The sequence below is a fragment of the Syngnathus scovelli genome, chromosome 10 (assembly GCF_024217435.2).
Source record: "Syngnathus scovelli strain Florida chromosome 10, RoL_Ssco_1.2, whole genome shotgun sequence".
NCBI classification, from domain to species: Eukaryota; Metazoa; Chordata; class Actinopteri; order Syngnathiformes; family Syngnathidae; genus Syngnathus; species Syngnathus scovelli.
In genome coordinates this window covers 15149211-15173357 of record NC_090856.1, presented here as the reverse complement: position 1 = coordinate 15173357, position 24147 = coordinate 15149211, and the positions used below count along the sequence as shown (strand labels likewise).

General features: G+C 45.6%; 4 non-coding genes across 4 annotated transcripts; 2 read left to right on the top strand and 2 right to left on the bottom strand.

Annotated features, from left to right (window-relative positions):
• Positions 1-4259: 4259 nt before the first annotated feature.
• On the bottom strand, positions 4260-4332 carry trnat-agu (transfer RNA threonine (anticodon AGU)). The gene has a single exon. It is a non-coding gene; the product is annotated as a tRNA-Thr (tRNA).
• Positions 4333-12572: 8240 nt separating this feature from the next.
• Positions 12573-12682, top strand: LOC125976514 (U5 spliceosomal RNA). The gene has a single exon (XR_007484389.1). It is a non-coding gene; the product is annotated as a U5 spliceosomal RNA (small nuclear RNA).
• Positions 12683-17661: 4979 nt separating this feature from the next.
• Positions 17662-17743, bottom strand: trnas-gcu (transfer RNA serine (anticodon GCU)). Its single transcript has one exon. It is a non-coding gene; the product is annotated as a tRNA-Ser (tRNA).
• Positions 17744-19141: 1398 nt separating this feature from the next.
• LOC125976518 (U5 spliceosomal RNA) lies at positions 19142-19253 on the top strand. The gene has a single exon (XR_007484392.1). It is a non-coding gene; the product is annotated as a U5 spliceosomal RNA (small nuclear RNA).
• Positions 19254-24147: the final 4894 nt, after the last annotated feature.

The window sequence follows — 24147 nt, the reverse complement described above, 5'->3', positions numbered from 1 at the left end:
ATCATTAAATCCTTCAAACTAGTGGTAGAGTGTCCGCCCTGAGACTGGAAGGTTGTGGGTTCAAACCCCGGCCGGGTCATACCTATAAAAATGGGACCCATTGCCTCCCTGCTTGGCACTCAACATTAAGGGGTGGAATTGGGTGTTAGATCACCAAATGATTCCCGAGCGCGGCACCGCTGCTGCTCACTGCTCCCCTCTCCCCCAGGGGATGGATCAAAATCACACGGGGATGGGTTGAATGCAGAGGACAAATCTCACCACACCCAGATGTGTGTGTGATGATCATTGGGAAAAAAAAAAAAAAACTCTTCGTCCTCTGTGTCACTTACAAGCAAAGCCACTAAAGATGCCGGTAGTACATGGGGCCCTTCGTCATCTTCGTCATCCCGTGATCGAATCCTTTGTCCTTTAAGTAAACAACCGCCGCGCCGCTGATGTCACTTGCAGTTCAAACTACAGTAATCCCTTGCTACATCACGGTTCGTTTATCCATTTTTCGTTTTTTTTTTTTATTTTGAAAATTTGTGACAAAAAATCACGTATAAGTTGCTCCTCAGTATAAGTCGCCCCCCCACCCAAACTATGAAAAGAAACGTGACTTATAGTCCAGAAAATACGGTAATGACAACACACAATACAACAAAACACAACACAACAATACTTACCTTTCCTTTAAAATATTTTTCTCTACCTAACACAGACAGATAATGGGAGAATGTGTCACAATGTGAAGGAGATGTATTGGGTAATGCAGAAACAAAATAAAAACTATTATTTAATGTTAGACACATTATCCACTAGGCTACTTTCCTCTTGACATTCATTAAATTGACAACGAAGGGACTTGAACCCCTTAATCTTCTGATCCAGTCAGTTAACTCCACTTGAATCTAGGCTGTAGATTTACTGTATATGCTCAAAAATCATTGCACTGCTATCACTTGTCAGAATTTCCTGTATGGCTATCTGGCCTAATGGATAAGATTTCAAATCTAAACAGGTATTCATGTCTAGTGTATCATCAAATTGAAAGAGGAAAATATGTCACGGTCGGGTGTGGAGCATGGAGCAGGACGACCAAGTGCAGCCCGGACCAGGGTCCACCGAAGCAACTCAAAATACAGACTCGGTAAACTGACATGACCTAAACAATAACTTGACTGACCAGGACGTGAAACAAGAAGACAGCAGGACACGACGGCACCAAGACAGCACGCCAACACCGAACGACAGCAACCAAAACCAAAACCAATGATCCGACAGGGAGAGAGGGGCAGACAGGACTTTTATACACGACAGGTAACGAGAGGCAGGTGGGAACAATCACACTGATCATGGGCACACAGGAGGGGAGGGGCGAGCACACAGACAGAAACCAAGACAGACACATAGTGGAGCAGTTGGGGGCGAGACGTGACAGAACCCCCCCCACAAGGGACGTCTCCCGACGTCCCAAAAAAAAAAAAAACTAGGGGAACCGAACCGCGCCGCACTCGGGCGGCGACTTGGGGAACCGAACCGCGCCGCACTCGGGCGGCGACGTGGGGAACCGAACCGCGCCGCACTCGGGCGGCGACTTGGGGAACCGAACCGCGCCGCATTCGGGCGGCGACTTGGGGAACCGAACCGCGCCGCACTCGGGCGGCGACTTGGGGAACCGAACCGCACCGCACTCGGGCGGCGACTTGGGGAACCGAACCGCACCGCACTCGGGCGGCGACTTGGGGAACCGAACCGCACCGCACTCGGGCGGCGACTGCGGGGAACAGATCCGCACTCTGGCGGCGACTGCGGGGACAGATCCGCACTCTGGCGGCGACTGCGGGGACAGATCCGCACTCTGGCGGCGACTGCGGGGACAGATCCGCACTCTGGCGGCGACTGCGGGGACAGATCCGCACTCTGGCGGCGACTGCGGGGACAGATCCGCACTCTGGCGGCGACTGCGGGGACAGATCCGCACTCTGGCGGCGACTTCGGGGACAGAACCGCACTCGGGCGGTGACTGCGGGGACAGATCCGCACTCGGGCGGTGACTGCGGGGACAGATCCGCACTCTGGCGGTGACCTAGGGGACAGAGCCGCACTCTGGCGGTGACCTAGGGGACAGAGCCGCACTCTGGCGGTGACTTCGGGAACAGAACCGCGCTCGGGCGGCGACTTGGGGAACACAACAGCACACGGGCGGCGACTTGGGGAAACAGAACCGCACTCCGCGGAAACTCGGGGAAACACAACCGCACTGGGGCGGCGCCTTGGGAAGTCTGTACAGCGATCGGCGGCCACTCACAAAGTCCGTACAGTGATCGGCGACATTCGGAAGGCGGGGCTGTGCGCGGCGGCAAGAGCCATCACGCGCCGCAGCAGAGGGAGCGGAGCCAGGGACGATCGCGGATCCGACGCAGCTGGCTTGGATGTCTGGCGACGTTCGCGGGTCCTGCGACGCTGGGGTGGAGCCCGATGGCGGCCGTGAGTCTGATGACGCCGGGGGGGCACTCCGATTGCGGCCGCGGGTCCGGCGTCGCGGCAGCGAAGTCCGACGACGGTCGCAGAGCTGATGGCGCCGGGGGGGAATTCCGATGGCGGCCGTGAGCCCGGCGTCGCTGGAGCAAGATCCGATGGCGGCTGCAAGCCCATGGCGCTGGAACATGCTCGGATGTGGATCGTGCGTCGCAGCGGGAGCTGGTGGTGAAGGGTGGTCCAAGCGCTGGCCGCTGTGATGGTCGGATCATTCTGTCACGGTCGGGTGTGGAGCATGGAGCAGGACGACCAAGTGCAGCCCGGACCAGGGTCCACCGAAGCAACTCAAAATACAGACTCGGTAAACTGACATGACCTAAACAATAACTTGACTGACCAGGACGTGAAACAAGAAGACAGCAGGACACGACGGCACCAAGACAGCACGCCAACACCGAACGACAGCAACCAAAACCAAAACCAATGATCCGACAGGGAGAGAGGGGCAGACAGGACTTTTATACACGACAGGTAACGAGAGGCAGGTGGGAACAATCACATTGATCATGGGCACACAGGAGGGGAGGGGCGAGCACACAGACAGAAACCAAGACAGACACATAGTGGAGCAGTTGGGGGCGAGACGTGACAAAATATAGGTAAACTGTTTTTGTGCTGTTTTGATCTTTGTTGTGGTGACCCCAAATGTCAGTGACAAAAGCCAAAAGAAAGAGGCACATTTTTCATCTGATGTACAATTTTTAATTTGTTTCTCTTGACTCCAGTTGAGCAACCTGTGCTTGCTGATATTCACAATCCCTGCTTACTTTGCTGCCCTACCCCTTAAAAGAAGAAAAAGTTATTTTAGTCTGAGCAACCTGCTCCCTACTGAAAATAGGGTTTTCAACTAAGGTTTCCAACTAGGACTAGGGTTTCCAACTAGGGCTAGAGTTAGGGTTAGGGCTAGTTTGGACTAGGTATATAAAAAGTCTGCCCCACCTGAGGACCGAACTCTTGACCTTTAGATTGTGAGACTGGCATGCTAGCACCTGCATTAATGAGGCTGTGCATTTACAGTTTTACAATTCTTTTTTACTGTAAAATTGATCCAACCACCGGCCATTTCAATCAAACTGAACTTCACAGAAAGATAAAGTGACTTTTAGTCTGAGCATTCTGAAACTAGGGTTTCCAACTCGGGTTAGGGAAGCCAACTAAGGTTTCAAATTGTGGCCAGGGTTTCCAACTGGGGCTTCCAACGAGGATGAGGGTTTCCAATTCGGGCTAGAGTTAGGACTATATAAAAGTGTGCCCTGTGTGAGGGTCGAATTTACGACCTCCAGATTATGAGACTGACACACTACCACTTCCGCGAACGAGGCTATGCATTTGCAATTTGTGCAATTGTTTTTTACTGTAAAATTGATTCAACCACCGCCCATTTTGATCAAACTTAACTAGGCTAGGGCTAGGATTTCCAACTAGGACTAGGGTTTACAGGTAGGGCTAGATTTAGGGTTGGAATATATATAAATCATGCACCGTGTGAGGATCAAACTCTCGACTTTCAGATTACGACACTGACGCGCTACCGCCTGCGCCAACGAGAATTTGTGGCACCTGTCTTAAAATTCTATTTTACTGTAAAATTGATTCAACCACCGGCCATTTCCATGAAACTGAACTTCATCAAAAGAAAAAGGTACTTCTGTCTGACCATTCTCAAAGTTGGGTTTCCAACTGGGGCTAGGGTTTCCAACAAGGGCTCGAGTTAGGGTTAGGACTAAATAAAACATAGCCCCGTGTGAGGGTTGAACTCACGACTTTCAGTTTACTAGACTGACGCGCTACCGCCTGCGCTACCGAGGCAATGAATAGTTGGTTTTACAAAGCTATTTTACTGTAAAATTGATTCAACCACTGGCCATTTCAATTAAACTCAACTTCACAGACAGTAAACCTTATTCTATGTATTATTTATTATTCTTTTCTATACTGTCAGAAAGGTTTTGGTTTCTGATTTCTTTTTTGTTGTGCTGACTCCCCCCCAATCTCCATTTTCAGTGCAACAAAGTGACAAAAACCAAAAGAAAAAATGCTTTCTCTATTGCACACTAGAGCCAGCATTTCCAACTAGGGCTAGGGTTTCCAACTAGGGTTCCAACTCCGGGTAGGGTTTCAAACTAGGAATTCCAACTGGGGCAAGGGTTTCCAATTAGGGTTTCCAACTCGGGCTGGGGTTTCCAATTAGAGACAACATTGGACAGCTGCCACTTGTTGGGAACCTTTAAATGTTTAGTCTTATCAACGAATGTGTTTCAGAGGCCAGATTTAAAACGTGGCTTCTGGTTTTCGTGAACCAAACCCATTAAAAAAAGTGAAAGAATGAAACAGTTCTTAATAGGAGAAGCCTGGTTAGCTCAGGTGGTAGAGCATGCAAGTCTTAATCTCAGGGTTGTGGGTTCTATCCCCATATTGGGCAGCCCACACTTGTCGGGAACCTTTGATTCTTTAGTCTTATCAATAGATGTGTTTCAGAGGCCACACTTAAAACATTTCTCTATTTCCCCTAACCCATTCAAAAAAATGAAAAAATGAAACAATTCCAAGGTCGAAAAGCCTGGTTAGCTCAGTGGGGAGAACATGCGACTCTTAAACTCAGGGCCGTGGGTTCGGTTCCCACATTGGGCATCCTTGCTTGTTGGGAACCGTTAAACAGTCTTATCAAGGCCACACTGAAAACATGGAGTATTTCACATGGCGATGTGGCCTAATGGATAAGGCACCTGACTTCGGATCAGACGATCCCTTTCATAGTCAATTTAACGTGTCATGCTTTGAAATCAAAAACTTGACTTCAGTCTGAACCAACTCTTGACTGATTGATTGAACTTTATTCATCCCACAGCAGGGAAATTCACTTGTTACAGCAGCGCATATCAGTGCAATAATAATACGAGTGCAAGAATAGAACAAGTGCCAGAATTACAAAAAAGGGTAAATAACAGACAAGGATAAACACAAGTGCTGCTAGTAGAGACGAAACACATTCATTTTATCAGGCGGCATGCATGTTGTAAAGTCTGACAGCAGAGGGAATGAAGGACCTGAGGAACCGTTCCTTCCTACACCGAGGGTGCAAAAGTCTGCCGCTAAAGGAGCTGCTCAGGAACCGCACACTCTCATGGAGGTGGTGAGAGGTGTTGTCCATGATGGATTTAAGCTTAATCAACGTCCTCCTCTCACCCACAACCTCAATGGAGTCCAGGGGACAGCCCAGAACAGAGCTCGCTCTTCTGAGCATCTTATTCAGTCCCCCCCTGTCCCGGTCACTACTGCCCCCACCCCAGCAGACCACAGCGTAGATGATGGCCGAGGCCACCATAGAGTCATAGAAGGTCCGGAGGAGAGCCCTGCACACACCGAAGGACCTCAGTCTCCTCAGCAGATGGAGGCGACTCTGGCCCTTTTTGTACAGGATATGGGTGTGATCAGTCCAGTCCAGTCCAGTTTGTTGTTAAGGCGAACACCCAGGAATTTGTAGTTCTCCACTACCTCACTGTCCGATCCCTGGATGTTCATTGGAGTGAAGATGGGTGCTGTCCTCCCGAAGCTCACAATCAACCCCTTCGTCTTGCTGGTGTTGTTCACCTGATGCTGGTTGAGCTCACACCAGCTGACAAAGTCCTTGATGACCAACCTATATTCCAGATTGTTCCCCTCTGCGACATTTCAAACAATGGCCATGTCGTCGGAGAACTTCTGGATTTGGCAGTGTGCGGTGTCGTGGGTAAAGTCTGACGTGAACAGGGTGAAAAGGAAAGGAGCACCCTACCCTGGGGGACACCAGTGCTGCAGTGCACCACGTCGGACTCACTGCGATGTAACCTCACAAACTGCGGCCGGTCGGTGAGGAAGTCCGTTGTCCATGCAGTCAGGCACTGGTCCACACCCGCCTTCTCCATCTTCACCCTAAGCAGTGACGGCTGGATGGTGTTAAAAGCGCTGAAGAAAACAAAGAACATGATCTTCCCAGTGCTCCTGTTGTCCTCCAGGTGAAGCAGTGTTCTGTGCAGTAAATAAATCAATGCATTGTCCACCCCAACACCAGGCAGGTAAGCAAACTGCAGGGGGTCCAGCTGCGCTCCCACTAGTGAACGCAGGTGACCCAGGATGATCCTCTTCATAGTCTTCATCAGGTGGGAAGTCAAGGCAATAGGCCTGAAGTGGTTAGGCTCCTTGGGGCATGGCACCTTTGGTACAGGGACCACGCAGGAGGTCTTCCACAGTACTGGGACCTTGTTCAGGCTCAGGCTTAGGTTGAACAGGTACCTGACCACACCACTCAGCTGGTCCGCACAATCCCTGAGCAGTCTCGGCCAGATGCCGTCTGGGCCCGGGGTCTTCCCTGCTTTGATCTTTCTGAAGTGAACCTGAAGATCTGTAAAGAAGAGGGGGATGTCGGAAGACCAGGGTGATGGAGTGGAGACAGGAGACAGAAGAGTGACTCCGGGGGAGGGGGTTGGTGAGCTGGCGGGTGGGCTGGAGTGTCGAAGGTGGTAGAAAAAGATGCGGAGCGAGGTGAAGGGGTGGGGGGGAGGCGGAATCAAATCTGTTGAAGAACAGATTGAGTTCATGCACCTGTTGGATTTTGTCCACAATTTAGGGAGCGCACTATCTGCGCCTCACGGCAAAAGTCATTGCCAATCACCAGTTATCCAATTTACTCACTGTGTGCTCGTTTGATTTCTTCAGATTTAGGAAAATGCTAAGACACTGAAGCAGAAATTAGACTTACACAGGTTGGTTGAGTTCAATCACAATTCTTGTTCAGAAAGCTCTGTCTTCAGGAAAGTACAATACAGCGCTGGGCCTTTCAAGAGCGCAAAGTCTCCATTCAGAAAAGGCCACGTTCAAGGTTCTTTGGTCAGCTTATATTCAGTCGGCCAGTGTGGGCCGAGTTTGATGGGTGATGAGTCTTTGGGGTGGGGCAAGTTCACAGGAGAGTTTGATTCCATGGGAGTGGGTGCTGGTTCGGTGAGAGCTGGTTCCGTGGGGTTGGGTGCTGATTATGGGAGATTCGATTTGTGGGGGCTGTTGTTGTCCTTTCCGTCTTTCAGCCTTGACGATCGTCTTTGGCTTGGCTGTCTCCCTCTGGCACCTGCTGGTTTTATCTCCAAGTGACCTTCCTGTAAACATTCTTGCACATATACTGTTCCACCTCATCCATTCATCATTCTTTCAATTTTGTCATTTTGTACGGAATTATGTGAGCTTTTGGCTGTGACATCATCTACCTATTTATTAATGTTCCCTGACCATGCAAAGTTTGTACTCACCACTTACCATGTTTTTGTTTGTTTGTTCTTTTGATCTCCATGTACTTGCTTACGTCATCATATTCTTAGTTTAATCATGCTTTCAACCATATCTTTTCTTTGTTAGGCAAAATATTTCCCTCTGTCCAGAACGTTCAGTAGTAATCGAAAACTGGTGTCTAGAATTAGTCAAAACATAAGATACAATCAAGTACTGAACATTTTTAGACGACTTTGGCAGTGTCCGTGATTTAGAAAATCATCAGGCATGCATTGAACAGTTCCTTAAGGGTCATTAAGCTATTCAGGCAATATATCAAAAAACATTTGTTATTTCAAAGTGCTCAGAAATATATATATCAGATCATAAAGTTATAAAAACCTTTCTCATTACCACTTATCAAAAATGTCTAGTTATGTCTTCTTTATTGATTTGGTGTGTAGGTATAATTATATGTTTAAAATGTTTCTTTTATTTATTTAATATGTGAATATACTTGTCTGCTTATGTACTTTATTCAATGAGGTTTGAGCCAGGGCTGTGGACTCGGTCGGATTTTTGCACCGAGTCCGGCCTCTTGACCACCGAGTCCGAGTCCGGGTCCTAGTCCGGCTGTCAATTTTTTCCGTTAATTCATGTGACTGCTTCGTCTTTAGTCAAGGCTAATTTAGATCAAAATCTATCAGAACGAACGCAACTGCTTTCACACTGGCTGGTTCGGCTTATACAGGATCCCTTGCTGAGAGGGCGGACGTAAAAGTGAGGCGACGTTCCAATCGGACGTCGGATCGATAACATTTTCCCTGCCCCACCGGAGTTGTGCTAGTTCATAACGTAGATCACTCGAGGCATAGTCATAAATGTACGGTTGACAATTTAACCGATAGAAGTGGATACATTGGAACATAACCTACACTCTAATATATTATTTGACATGGTATTAAATGCGTGGCTTTACAAAAATGGTCATTGAAGCCCACCCTTAGCCCTGAGTGCCATTGGCATGAGGCAAAACGCTTGAAAACACTCTTGCCCAATTAAATAACCATTCTGAAACACGGGACATGTAAGATAATATTTTTTAATCATTAATTACACCATTATAGCTCAGACATTTATCTAAACACAAATAATTAGTGACGACCCCACAACTATCGAAACACATCAATGATATAAGCTGGGTGACATAATCGTCCTTGACATTGGTACATAATGTAAACATTAGCCTAAGTGCAACTCAACGTGGCCGCATTGATCGTAAGCAGGGCTGTGGACAGTATTCCTACTCGCGTTCTGAGCAGCATGATGAAAATAAAATTGAACGTGATTGTTTTATTGTCGGACTCGGTGGACTCGGTCAAAATCAGCACCGAGTCTGAGTCCGAGTCCGGCAAAAATGACAGAGTCCGACCGAGTCCGAGTCCCCGAGTCAGAGTCCAAGTCCAGGAATATAGGTACGTTTTGTGTGCCAAATCTTCATTACAGCCAATAGCAGATTTCTGATTAAAGGTACAAAAAGAAAAGCAATGACTATGTGTGTCCGCTGGTTCTTCTCTGCAACACAGGAAGTTTGCATTCACTACAGTTGTGCCCATCGGCAAAAGGCAGCCCCCAACTACCACATGAGTAGCCGACAGGCCTGTTCTAAAACAACTCACTGATGAGGACATATTATTTTCAAGGAATGTTCTAGAAGTAATCGTTGTTAAAAAAAAAAAAAAAACACATGATGGTGGTTCTTGGAGATCACTGTTTATATATACACACACAAATATATATATTGAGTCTAGGGAGACAAATACACCGCAAACTGTGGGTAGGTGTCAGGTGATGAGCCACAGAAAAAAATCACAGTTGCCACAGAAAGATGACAAGCCTCATTTTGAAGCAGAGCTAAACATCAGGGATGAGAACGGCAAATGAAAACAAACACTGATATATTGATCAAAACCAGAGCACATTTCTTGGCTTGCTTATCCGAGTCGACAGCATAGACATGGAGACTTTCAAGGCAAGTTACCCCAAGTTGCGCAGCGGTCTGGGTTAGCTACAACAACCATACACCATAAAGGTCAAGCCAGGTGCCGTGCCATATTCAGTAAAAAAACCCAGGAGGATTCCACTACCACTGGTGGGTGAAGTCGAGAGAGAGCTCCAGCGCATGGAAGCTCTGGGCGTCATTAGTCGGGTGAAGGAGCCAACTGATTGGTGTGCCGGCATGGTGGTCGTGCCCCAAAAGGACAAAAGCAGCATTTGAAGACCTAAAGAAAGCTCTGTCCTCTCCTCCGGTGCTGGCTATGTATGACCCGGGCAGAGACACCAAAGTATCTGCTGATGCATCATCGTATGGGTTGGGGGGGCGTAATTCTTCAGAAATGAGGGGAAGGATGGAAGCCTGTGTCTTACGCATCACGGTCACTCACTCCAACTGAGCAACGATACACACAGGTGGAGAAGGAAGCTCTGGGCCTCACATGGGCCTCACATTGGCCTGTGAACGGTTTCGGGATTTCCTCATTGGAAAGGAGTTTTGCCTGGAGACCGACCATAAACCCCTTCTCATCCTGCTTGGAGCCCAAGCACTGGATCTTTTGCCACAGAGAATCCAGGGTTTCAGGATGAGGGTGATGCGCTACTCATACTCCATCGTGCACGTACCAGGAAAGTCGCTTTGGACAGCAGACACACTTTCACGTGCAACCTGTAAAATTACGCATGTCCACTGATGACCAGGAGCTGATGGAGAGCACAAACATATTTGTGGACTGTGTCACTGAGAGTCTACCTGTCAGCTCATCATATACAGAAAACCTGAAAGAGCAGTTGAAAGCCGACAGTGTCTGCTCGCGTGTCATGACCATGTGCATGGAAGGATGGCCAGCACATGCAAAACAGGAACCAGCGCTAAAAAATGACTGGCCGGAGCGAGCCACATTAACAGTGAAAGATGCTAAAGGACACACGACTGGTAATACCTTCCGCAATGAGGAACGACGTGCTGTTCAAATTACACGAAGGACACTTAGGTGTCCTGGAATGTAAATCACGTGCACGTCAATTTGTGTGGTGGCCGGGACTCAGCCAGCAAGTGAACAAAATGGTACTGAACTGCAGGACATGCATACAAGAGCGACACAACCCAAAAGAGGCACTCGTGCCATCAGGGTGCCCTGAAAGACCTTGGCAAAAGTTAGGAACAGACCTTTCTACACAAGAGGCAGAATAATCCTCTAAGGCAGTGGTTCTTAACCTTTTTGGAGGTACCGAACCCCATCAGGTCCATATGTGCATTCAACAAACCCCTCTTTGGGGGGCGGGTTAAACGAACCCCATCAGTTTCATGTGCACATTCACCGAACCCCTCTATATAGGGGGGGATGACATACCAACAAATCAGTGTGACTTCTGCTGTTGCCTTTGCAAGAACAGTTCAGATATGCGTTATCACGAATTTACACGATATTCAGGTGTGTTCAGCCATCCGTGGGCGGGGGGGGGGGGGGGTCGCGGGGCGGGGGCGGGGCAATGACTTCCCAGCTCTGCCGAACCCCTGAAGCCGACTCACCTAACCCCTAGGGTTCGATCGAACCCAGGTTAAGAACCACTGCTCTAAGGTCTGACGAGACAAAGGCAGTCTACCCTATGATCCCTGGAAAAAGGGAGATGTGGTATTATCGTATGTTGAAACTATAATATTATATAGTTTGTTATTGGAGGTCTCAAATAATGTTGACAGTTGGGGGCTCTGTGGTGTGCCAGGGGCATTGTACTGCTATGTAAGACATGAGTGGGGAGAAAATAAAAAGTTGCTGAATAAAGAAGTTGCATTCGCGTTCATCTCTACTCCGTATAAACACAACAGTCGTGGACTGCGTTCGCGCTCTCCCCTGGTCTTTCTGATTAAAACAAAAATCACACGCAGTCGTACGCACATGGAGTTTAGGTCTGCGGTGCTGTGACACACTGAATGCTTTTGAGCATGTTATTAACTGTACTATGGAACTGTGCATTTGCTTGCTAAACTGTATTAACCAAATTAGTCAATGCAAAATAATATGGAATTACCACGTTCCTGACTCGTCATATGATATGAACGTATCAAAACCTTTTTGTCGGCTATAGGTCTGTCTTTTTAAGAATACGCCCGATTGTTGTTCCTCATACATCTCAGTATAGATTTCTAGAAAACAACATTTACTTTCTAAAGTAAATTGACAGATTTATATTCAAATGTCAAATATCGAACGCCGCCATCACAGTGGAGGTAAATTACACTCCAAACCATGCCAGCAACGAGAAAAGCCTCAATTATTTGCGACACGAGAGATATAGAGCACTTCTGAAATTTGAGAAATCATTTGAGAAATTACGATCGTATTTTGTTTCCCGATTTGAATAAAGTTATGAAATCACACGTTTTCAAATAAAACACAGAGATGGGATCATTTCCCATTCTCTCATACCAAAAGTACACGTACCAAGACATACAACTGTTTTTACCTTCAATACTCATAATAGACGCCCAATCGATAGGTGACGCTGTTTGAAAGAAGGTTTGATCAGGTACCTACAATCCTGTGCGCCAAAGATGTTTAAAGTAAAAAAGACATTAATGAAAACAAAATACTTGTTTAAACCTTCTATTTAGGTTGAGTCCTTGTAAGTATAGTAAATCTATCAACGTCTATTGTTTGTATTAGAAGGACTGGTTGCTACAATTTGAGTGTGAGACCGCCTGTGAATTTGGTGAGACCAGCAGTGACGTGGCCCGTTTTGACCCAGATTATCAGATCTCTCTTTCTTTTCAGATGGAATAAATCTTTCGCCTTTTACTAAAGATTTCCGTGGGGAGGAACAATAAGAGTCTATCTCTACCCATTCTCACCAACGGTTTGTTAGAATAGGCCTCTTTGGCACCACTTTTATGGTTAAAATTCTCTCTTCTATGATCAGCTCTCTTAATCCCTCAAACCCAAGAACCGAGACTACACTTGATTTTAGCCAAAAGGCCGAGAAGCGATGGAGTATGCGAGTGACGGACTCACTTACAGGCTTCCCCGTCTACCCATTCTCAGCAACGGTTTGTTAGAATAGGCCTCTTTGGCACATGTGATTAGCTGGGTAGCTTGAGCTATGCCGTTATATCGCTGCAACCCTTTTCTTGCTTTATTAGCTTTCTCTTCTCTATGACACCCTTTGCACATATGTAGAAGTCGCTCTCAGTTAAGACTACAAGGTCACACGTCATCACACAGGCTAGGCAGAGTCGCCTCCTTGCAGAAAGGCGGCCCAGAGTAGTATAAGAGCAGGAACCTTGGCGCTGGGAGAGGGACCTTCTTTCGCATCTCGCAGAAAGGGCTCCACAGCTGTGCATCGATCATTCTGGCATACATCAAATAGTTAAACTGTGAAGGCTGCCTCTTGGTAATTACTGTTAGCATATCGAGCATTAAAGATAAAGAACTGGGATCAAACCTAACAGGTTACAGTACGGAACAGAGTGCTGCTCTTCTGGGCACTAATAAATCGGCAAACTTGTCTGATGACTTATTTGTTCACTCTTCTTCACCCGCAGTAATAAATATAGTTCACGAGGCATATATGCTTCCCCTTTCAGCAGTCTCTATCCAAATACACAGTGTAGATACCTATTAAAATGGTAGACCCGATGAACATGAAAGGCAAAGATGGATAATTCGCCAAGAACTTTCCAGGGTCATCATATGTACAACGGCTGCACCGAAAGAGTTGGGCCAGAATAGAGCGGAACTCATGCAGAAGTGCATGAACACCACCTTGCTGAAAGAATAAAACCAACACAATGCATGAATTCACGACAAATGACATACCAGCAAATCGGTGTGACTTCTGCTATTGCCTTTGCGAGACCAGTTCAGATATGCTTTATCACGAATTTATAAATCTGGTGTGTTCGGACCTCCGCAGTGGAGGCTCTGCTGAACCCCTGAGACCGACTCACCGAACCCCTAGAGTTTGACCAAATCCAGGTTAAGAACCACTGGTTTAGAGGCAGTTATTTCTGCAAAAGGAGGATCTACTAAATATTGCTGTCATTTTTCTGTTGGAGTTTCCAAATGTATGCACCTGCCTCTTTTGTTTAAATAATGATTGCACACTGTCTGCAAATCCTATAAACTTCATTTCACTTCTCAAATATCTGTGTTGATCACTGCCATCATCCGCCATGCATGGATTCGGGCCATCTGATTGGTTCCTTTGCCCCCCCATACACACAGGAATTGGTTAGGACTTGATTAGTAAATGCTAGGAATCGTTTTGCCTGTCTGTTCAGAGCAAGAAACAAGCCACTAGCCCCACGGGAAGTTGTCATTTTCTGTAAGCTTGTGTGTATGTAAATTTGTCATGGTCCAACGTAAGACTGTTTAGGGTGAATAAAAAATAACTGCAACAAGTTTATTCTGCTATTAACCAGATTCAAACTGGGGTTGCAGCCGCCTCATTGCTATATTATGGCCAATATGCAGTTGCATGTTTAGGGTCTTTTCTCTAGGAACTTCAGCCACGACACCCAGGCAGACCATGAAAGAATGTCGATGTTAAAATGTTGGTTGAACTATCCAATAACTACGCAGATCCGATGATTCCTAAGACTTGAGATCAGACAAAATTGGAAAGACTATTTTTTGATGGTGTCTGTGAGTTACTTCAACCCAAAAGTTCACATAAATTACACATAGCTAATGTTGACCACAAAATGGTATGTGAGCTGGCCAGGAGTCCTGGAATCTTTTGATTTGTAGACAGATGCGTTATCCATTGCTCCACGAGCCCCACAGGAATATGTGGCTTATAAACTTGTGTGTAACACTTTTGCAAAAATGAAAAACAAAAAAAAAATGGGTGACATTATTTGAATATGCCATGATGCTTTATCCATTGCGCCATTCGCCCTACAAGTTAAGGCTATCGACCGCAAACGTGAGGAAAATCGTCATTGTCCAAAAGATGGCTGTTCAGCAATAGTGAGCAAGGGACAAATTCCACATAGTTATTTGAGTATGCCATGACCCTGATTCGAACCAGGGTTGCTGCAGCCACAACACCGACTACTAACCACTATATGATCATGGCCAATATGCGCAACTTATTTAACGCTACTGCATACAGGCCATGATCGTGTAGTGGTTAATGGTTGTGTTCCATTCGAATCCGGGTTATGGTATAATCAAATTACTTTGATGAATTTGTCTGCTGGTCACTGTTGCTAAGCAGCCTTCCTTTGGACAATGACAGTTTTCCACACAAGTTTACAGTCGATACAGTCTTGTAGGGTGAGTGGCGCAATGGATGACACATGACGGCAGATTCAAGTGATGAGAATCGAAACAACAGATTCAAGAGACCCAAGGTAAATGAACACAACCCGTTTCGTTTCAATTGACAGCCCATGTGACATGCACCTCAGATGAAATGGGGCTAGTTGATCAACAGCAGTGTTTTAACGAAGGGATCATCTGGGAGTTAAACCCCAGACCTCTCACACCCAAAGCAAAATTCATACCCCTAGACCACTGGTGTCAAACTCGAGGCCCGGGGGCCAGTTATGGCCCACCGTATCATTTTCTGTGGCCCGCAACGACAAATTGTGCATTAAATCTATGTCATACTAACATTGCAAATTGTCGGAACTTTTAAGAATCTTCTTAAAATTATTTTTGAAATATGTGAAAAGTTTCCACGAGTCTGATTTGAAAAAGCAATTATTTGTCAGTTTGTTTTGTAGCTTATACTGTATATAATATGAGGCGTTTATTTATTTGGGTTGACAGTCATAATGGCCCATCGAGGGAAACTTTGACTACAATGTGGCCCGCGACAAAAATGAGTTTGACACCCCTGCCCTAGACCAACGTGCCTCAAAGAAAGCTTGCAGACCATGGTACATTCTGTGTAACATTGGCCTGTCATATGAGAAAGGACTCATATGTGAGGTTGCTGTTTGTGGACTTCAGCTCTGCCTTCAACACCATTGTGCCGCAGCGACTCATCTGCAAACTCGATGAGCTGGGCCTCAGTACCTCCCTCTGCAACTGGATACTGGACTTCCTCTGTCAGAGGCCTCAGGTGGTGCGTGTTGGCGACAAAATCTCCGCCAGCATCACGCTGAGCACGGGGGCCCCCCAGGGCTGCGTGCTCAGTCCATTGCTCTTCACCCTGCTGACGCATGACTGCACTGCGACCTACAGCGACAACCACATAGTGAAGTTTGCTGACGACACGACTCTGGTGGGTCTCATCACGAAAGGCGACGAGACTCGGTACAGGTCGGAAGTTGACCTTCTGACCACGTGGTGCAGGGACAACAACCTCCTGCTGAACGTCAATAAGACCAAGGAAATCATTGTTGACTTCCGGAAGGGTCACACAACACACCTGCCGCTGATCATCGACGGTGCTGTGGTGGAGAGGGTGAGCTGCACCAAGTTCCTGGGGGTGCACATCAGTGAGGACCTCTCCTGGTCCGCAAACACCTCGTCACTGGCAAAGAAAGCTCAGCGCCGCCTGTACTTCCTGCGGAAGCTCAGGCGTGCATGTGCTCCTCAGGCAGTCCTGTCTACATTCTACCATGGCACCATTGAGAGCGTCCTCACCAGTTGCATCGCTGTCTGGGGTGGTAACTGCACTGAACAGAACTTGAAGGCCCTGCAGCGCATAGTGAATACGGCTGGTAAGACTATTGGTGCTTCGCTCCCCTCCCTGAAGGACATTTACACCTCCCATCTCGCCCGCAAGGCAACCTCGATTGCCAGAGATGTGAGTCACCCGGCTCACTCTTTGTTTGACCTTCTGCCCTCTGGGAAGAGGTACAGGAGCCTGCGCTCCCGCACCACCAGACTCGCCAACAGCTTCTTTCTCCAGGCTGTTAGGGCCCTGAACTCGCTACCCCCTTCTGCGTAGCGTGCGGCACTGTTGCGCTATTTTTGGGAATGTCTGCTGTACGCGCACTTGCTCCTTTTTTTTCTGCTCCTCTTATTTATTTATTTATTTATTTATTTATTTATTTATTTATTTATTTATTTATTTATTTATTTATTTATTTATCTATCTATTTATTTATTTATTTATTTATTTATTTATTGTTGTGTTATTTATTCATTATTTATTCAGCACGCTTTTGTTATACTTGTTTACTTGTTTGTCTGTTGTGAGCCATGTCTTGTCATCGTGGGATAGGGGGGAACGAAATTTCGGTTTCTTTGTGTGTCTTTGGCATGTGGAGAAATTGACAATAAAGCTGACTTTGACTTTGACTCCACACAACGATAGACAACAGTGTTTCAAAGAAGAGCTCGTCCGGGAGTTTAACCCGGGCAATCAAAGAATCCTAGGCGAGAATCATTCCCCTGCACCAATGAGCCCCATAGTAGACCAGCTGACCCCATTACATTCCAGCAGAATTTCAAAGATTCTCCCAGAAGGTAAACTTAAAAACACATGGAAGAACACACACAGGTGAAAAAAATGTTTCCTGCTCAGCTTGTGGCCAAAGATTCTCAGAGAAAGGAAGCTTGAAAAGACACACAACAACCCACACTGGTAAGAACCCTTTTTCCTGCTCAGTTTGTGGCCAAAGATTCTCTCAGAAGGTAAATTTAGAAACACATGCAAGAACACACACAGGTGAAAAGCCTTTTTCTTACTCAGTTTGTGGCCAAAGATTCTCAGAGATGGGAAACTTCAAAAGACACACAAGAACCCACACTGGTGAGAAAAACCTTTTGCCTGCTCAGTTTGTGGTCAAAGATTCTCAGAGAAGCGACAGTTCAAAACACATACACAGGTAAGAACCCTCTTTCCTGTTTAGTTTGTGGCAAATATTCTCTCAAAGCAAGCCTTCGACGAGGATGGGATTTGAACCCATGCGTGCAGAGCACAACGGATTAGCAATCCATCGCCTTAACCTCTCGGCCACCTCGTCTTGTGTTGATAAGTCATGTTACGTATGTTGTGCCAAGATACTTTGGATGTGAATGAACCCGACGAGGATGTGATATGAAATGATGAGTGGAGAGCACAATGGAGTAGCAACCCATCGCCTAAATATTTCAGCCATCGCATCTCATGCATGAGTTGAATAGGCGACGTGATATGGTATGTACGGTGTAGTATAAGCCGCAAGGTAAAATGATACGATACTTTAGATGTGTAACGAAGAAAAGGTAAGCCACAAAATAAGTGACACTGTAAACAAAGCAAAACGTTTTTTCAATGTTGTCTCACCCCAAATCTTTGGGATCATCGGATCTGCACAGTTGGATAGTTCCACCGACATTTTAACATCAACATTCTTTCATGGGTGTCTTGGCTGAAGATCCTAAAGAAAAGACCCTAAACTTATTGTATGCGATTGCATATTGGTCATGATCGTATAGTGTTGTGGCCGTAGCATCACCGGAACGAATCTGGGTCATGGCGTCAGTAAATTACCTTGCTGAATTTGTCCGTTGTTCACTGTTGCCAAACAGCCTTCTGTTGAACGCAGGCTTCCAGACATTACGTCCACCTATGTTTTAACATCAACTTTATTTCATAAAGTTCTTCCAAATTCATCTTGGTGAAACTCCCTCCCTCAGGTGTTCCCATCTTTTTTTAGGCCTGGCTGCCACGAGGCAGCGGTAGAAACAAAATATGACCCTGAAAGGGCACGCCCAAACCGGCTATGATATTAATCAAAATTCGTTCATCACTAAAATGCAGTCCTCAGGTCCATGTCATATTCGCTACCAATCGGAATGTAACGGACAGATTTATATTCAAATGTCAAATCTCGAACGCCACCGTCGCAGTGGAGGTGAATTACACTCCAAATTCACCTCCACTGCAACGACAAAAGCCTCAATTATTTGCGACACGAGAGATATAGAGCACTTCTGAAATTTGAGAAATCATTTGAGAAATTACGATCGTATTTTCTTTCCCGATTTGTGTCGTTATGAAATCACATGTTTTCAAATAAAACACAGAGATGGGATCATTTCCCATTCTCTGATATCAAAAGTACACGTACCAAGACATACAACTGTTTTTACCTTCAATACTCAAAATAGACGCCCAATCGCTGTTTGAAAGAATGTGTTCGATCAGGTACCTACAATCCTGTGCGCCAACAATGTTTTAAGTAAAAAAGACATTAATGAACACAAAATACTCGTTCGTTTAAACCTTCTATTTAGGTTGAGGCCTTCTAAGTATAGTAAATCTATGAACGTCTATTGTTTGTATTAGAAGGAATGGTTGCTGCAATTTGAGTGTGAGACCGCCTGTGAATTTGGTGAGACCAGCAGTGGGGTGGCCCGTTTTCACCCAGATTATCATCTCATTCTTTTTTCTCTTCAGATCGAATAAATCGTTCGCCTTTTACTAAAGATTTCCGTGGGGAGGAACAATAAGAGTCTATCTCTAGCCATTCTCACCAACGGTTTGTTAGAATAGGCCTCTTTGGCACATGTGTTTAGCTGGGTAGCTTGAGCTATGCCGTTATATCGCTGCAACCCTTCTCTTGCTTTATTAGCTTTCTCTTCTCTATGACACCCTTTGCACATATGTAGAATTCGCTCTCAGTTAAGACGACAAGGTCACACGTTATCATACAGATTAGGCAGAGTCGCCAGAGTAGTATAAGAGCAGGAACCTTGGCGCTGAGAGAGGGACCTTCTTTCGCATCTGGCAGAAAGGGCTCCACAGCTGTGCATCGATCATTCTGGCATACATTAAAGAGTTAAACTGTGAAGGCTGCCTCTTGGTAATTGCTGTTAGCATATCGAGCATTAAAGATAAAGAACCGAGAACAAACCTAGCAGGTTACAGTACGGAACAGAGTGCTGCTCTTCTGGGCACTAATAAATCGGCAAGCTTGTCTGCTGACTTATTTGTTCACTCTTCTTCACCCGCAGTAATGCATGTAGTTCACGAGGCATATATGTGTCCCCTTTCAGCAGTCTCTATCCAAATACACAGTGTAGGTACCTATTAAAAGGGTAGTCCCGATGAACATGAAAGGCAAAGATTGATCATTCGCAAAGAACTTTCCATGGTCATCATATGTACGAAAGAGTTGGGCCAGAAGACTAGAGCGGAACTTATGCAGAAGTGCATGGACACCACCTTGTTGAAAGAATAAAACCAACACAATGCATGAATTCACGACAAATGATATACCAGCAAATCAGTAGTACTTCTGCTGTTGCCTTTGCGAGACCAGTTCAGATATGCGTTATCACGAATTTATAAATCAGGTGTGTTCGGACCTCCGCAGTGGAGGGAGGCTCTGCTAAACCCCTGAGACCGACTCACCGAACCCCTAGAGTTTGACCGAATCCAGGTTAAGAACCACGGGTTCAGAGGCTGTTATTTCTGCAAAAGGAGGAACTACTAAATATTGATGTCATTTTTCTGTTGGGGTTTCCAAATGTATGCGCCTGCCTACTTTTGTTTAAATAATGATTGTACACTGTCTGCAAATCCTATAAACTTCATTTCAATTCTCAAATATCACTGTGTTGATCACTGCCGTCATCGGCCATGCATGGATTCGGGCCATCTGATTGGTTCCTTTGCCCCCCCCCCCCTCCCCCATACACACACAGGAATTGGTTAGGACTTGATTAGTAAGTGTTAGGAATCGTTTTGGCTGTCCGTTCAGAGCAAGGAACGAGCCACTAGCCCCACGGGAAGTTGTCATTTTCTGTAAGCTTGCGTGTATGTAAATTTGTCATGGTCCAACGTAAGACTGTTGAGGGTGAATAAAAAATAACTGCAACAAGTTCATTCGGCTATTAACCAGATTCAAACTGGGGTTGCAGCCGCCTCAATGCTATATTATGGCCAACATGCAGTTGCATGTTTAGGGTCTTTTCTCTAGGATCTTCAGCCACGACACTCAAGCAGACCATGAAAGATTGTTGATGTTAAAATGTTGGTGGAACTATCCAATAACTACGCAGATCCGATGATCCCTAAGTCTCGAGATGAGACAAAATTGGAAAGACTATTGGTTGACAGTGTCTGTGAGTTACTTCAACCCAATAGTTCACAGAAATTACACATAGCTAATGTTGACCACAAAATGGCATGTGAGCTGGCCAGGAGTCCTGGAATCTTCTGATCTGTAGACAGATGTGTTCGTTATCCATTGCTCCACGAGCCCCACGGGAATATGTGGCTTGTAAGCTTTTGCAAAAATGAAAAAAAAAATAAAAAATGGGTGACATTATTTGAATACGCCATGATGCTTTATCCATTGCGCCACTCGCCCTACAAGTTAAGGCTATCGACCGCAAACGTGTGGAAAATCGTCATTGTTCAAAAGATGGCTGTTTAGCAATAGTAAGAAAGGGACAAATTCCACACAGTAATTGGAGTGTGCCATGACTCGGATTCGAACCGGGGTTGCTGCGGCCACAACGCAGAGTACTAACCACTATACGATCATGGCCAACATGTGCATCTTATTAACGCTACTGCATACAGGCCATGATCGTGTAGTGGTTAATGTTCGATTCGAATCCGGGTTATGGTATAATCAAATGACCTTGTTGAATTTGTCTGCTGGTCACTGTTGCTAAACAGCCTTCCTTTGGACAATGACAGTTTTCCACACAAGTTTACAGTCGATACAGTCTTGTAGGGTGAGTGGCGCAATGGATGACACATGACGGCAGATTCAAGTGATGAGAATCGAAACAACAGATTCAAGAGACCCAAGGTAAATGAACACAACCCGTTTTGTTTCAATTGACAGCCCATGTGACATGCACCTCAGATGAAATGGGGCTAGTTGATCAACAGCAATGTTTTAACGAAGGGATCATCTGGGAGTTAAACCCCAGACCTCTCACACCCAAAGCAAGATTCATACCCCTAGACCACTGGTGTCAAACTCGAGGCCCGGGGGCCAGTTATGGCCCACCGTATCATTTTCTGTGGCCCGCAACGACAAATTGTGCATTAAATCTATGTCATACTAACATTGCAAATTGTCGGAACTTTTAAGAATCTTCTTAAAATTATTTTTGAAATATGTGAAAAGTTTCCACGAGTCTGATTTGAAAAAGCAATTATTTGTCAGTTTGTTTTGTAGCTTATACTGTATATAATATGAGGCGTTTATTTATTTGGGTTGACAGTCATAATGGCCCGTCGAGGGAAACTTTGACTACAATGTGGCCCGCGACAAAAATGAGTTTGACACCCATGCCCTAGACCAACGAGCCTCAAAGAAAGCTTGCAGACCATGTTACATTCTGTGTAACATTGGCCTGTCAAACACTCCACACAACGATAGACAACAGTGTTTCAAAGAAGAGCCCGTCCGGGAGTTTTACCCGGGTAATCAAAGAACCCTAGGCAAGAATCATTCCCCTGCACCAATGAGCCCCATACTAGACCAGCTGACCCTATTATATTCCGATTCGTAGCCCATGTGACATGGACCTGAAGACTGAATGTCAGTGATTTAAGTCAAGTCAACAAGTCCGATGTCAGCGGCGCGTTGCAGTTCAAATTTTGCTACAGGCCCATATAACAATATATAAACTATGTATGAAATAACAAAAATATAAACAACTATTTTATCGAACCATGCATGTCACTCCAAATCAATAAATCCATCAGAATCTTCGTCTTCCGTGTCACTTGAGAAAAAAAAAAAAGAAAAAAAAATTGACGCCGCAAAGAATACGTGTGCCACGGACGTCAGACTAGATATATCAAATAAATGTAATATAAACATCAATTTTAACAAACCATCCGTGTCACTCCAAATCATTAAATCCACCGGAATATTCATCCTATGTGTAAAAAAAACCCCAAAATAAACAGCTGTCGATTCCGGACCTACGTGCGGCGCTGATGTCAGCCTCATTTTCAGTTGGCGGCTCCAATTATTCCACAGATCTACATATATAACTATATCGTAGCGTTACAGAAGTACCAGGCAAGACGTGGGTTTGGTAACAGGCCGGCTCTTTATTTCACAAATCAAGAGCTCAACATGTGAGCCAACACACGCAAGCGCCCAGGATCGCTCTTTCCGCCCCCCCCACGCCCTGCTGCCTTCACGGCCTCCCTAAAAAATCGGAAACTACTGAAGTCTAACAACATACACGTTGCTACTCTAAATAAACTACATATCAAATAACTATAAAATAAATAACAAGTTTATCGAATAATCTGTATAACTCCAAATCCCTAAATCTCCCGACTTCGGAAGTCAGTAAATGGAACTCATTGTCAGTGAGGCTCCAATTATTCCACAGCCATAGTGCCCCCTCATGCGGTTAAAAAGTGAAAATAACATGTGAAGTGATCAACTATACTAGTAAATAAGTAAAGTGTTAATGATAAAGTAAAAATTTGTGAAAAAATTCACATATAAGTCGCTCCTGAGTAAAAGTCGCCCCCCCACCCAAAGTATGAAAAAAAACCTCGACTTATAGTCCGAAACATACGGTGTATAAATGTGTTATTTATTTATATAAAGGCCGGTCCACGAAAATATTTCTGACACGTAACCGGTCCGTGGCACAAAAGAGGTTGGGGACCACTGATTTAGTAGAAGGTGGCTACAGATGAAAGTTTCAGTTCAATTTGAAAAACTTACAGGTCACTCAAGTTCAGACGCACGCACAACCAATGCAGCTATATAATAACTCTGCTGCAAACATAGGTTAACGCACTTGGGTTGAAAAGCGAACCCCGGTCTTTCACGCAACAAGCAGAGATACTATTCACGATACTAACGAGGAACATGCCCTGTGTTGGGGCACGATGCACTGCTTGGCGGAAGAAAGGAAAGGGAGGGGACAGAAAGGAGAACGCTCACGGAACACATGCGCATATACCTATTATGTGGATTTTAACCATCTGTAAAGGTTTCTAAAACAGTACTGAAATGGGACAATCTGCTGGTCTGGTTCATATATACCTGCCTTCAAGTTTAGAGGGCACTACCTTTAGGGGGAGCATTGAAGGTTAGGGTTAAATGTGAGGGGGTTACCGTTAGCGAGTTAGCAGGTTAGGGGTTAATTATTAGGGTTTGGTTATTATTAGGGTTTTAGAGTTAGCGTTAGGGCTTGAAGTTAGGGAATTAGGAGCATTAGGCCAACCAGATTCCATTTATTCCATTAATCACTGACATTCAGTCTTCAGGTCCATGTCACATGGGCTACCAATCGGAATGTAACGGGGTCAGCTGGTCGACTATGGGGCTCATTGGTACAGGGGAATGATTCTTCCATGATTCTTGCTTTGGGTGCATGATTGCCTGGGTTTAGCTCCCGGACAAGCTCCTCTTGCAAACACTGTTGTCTATCATTATGTGGA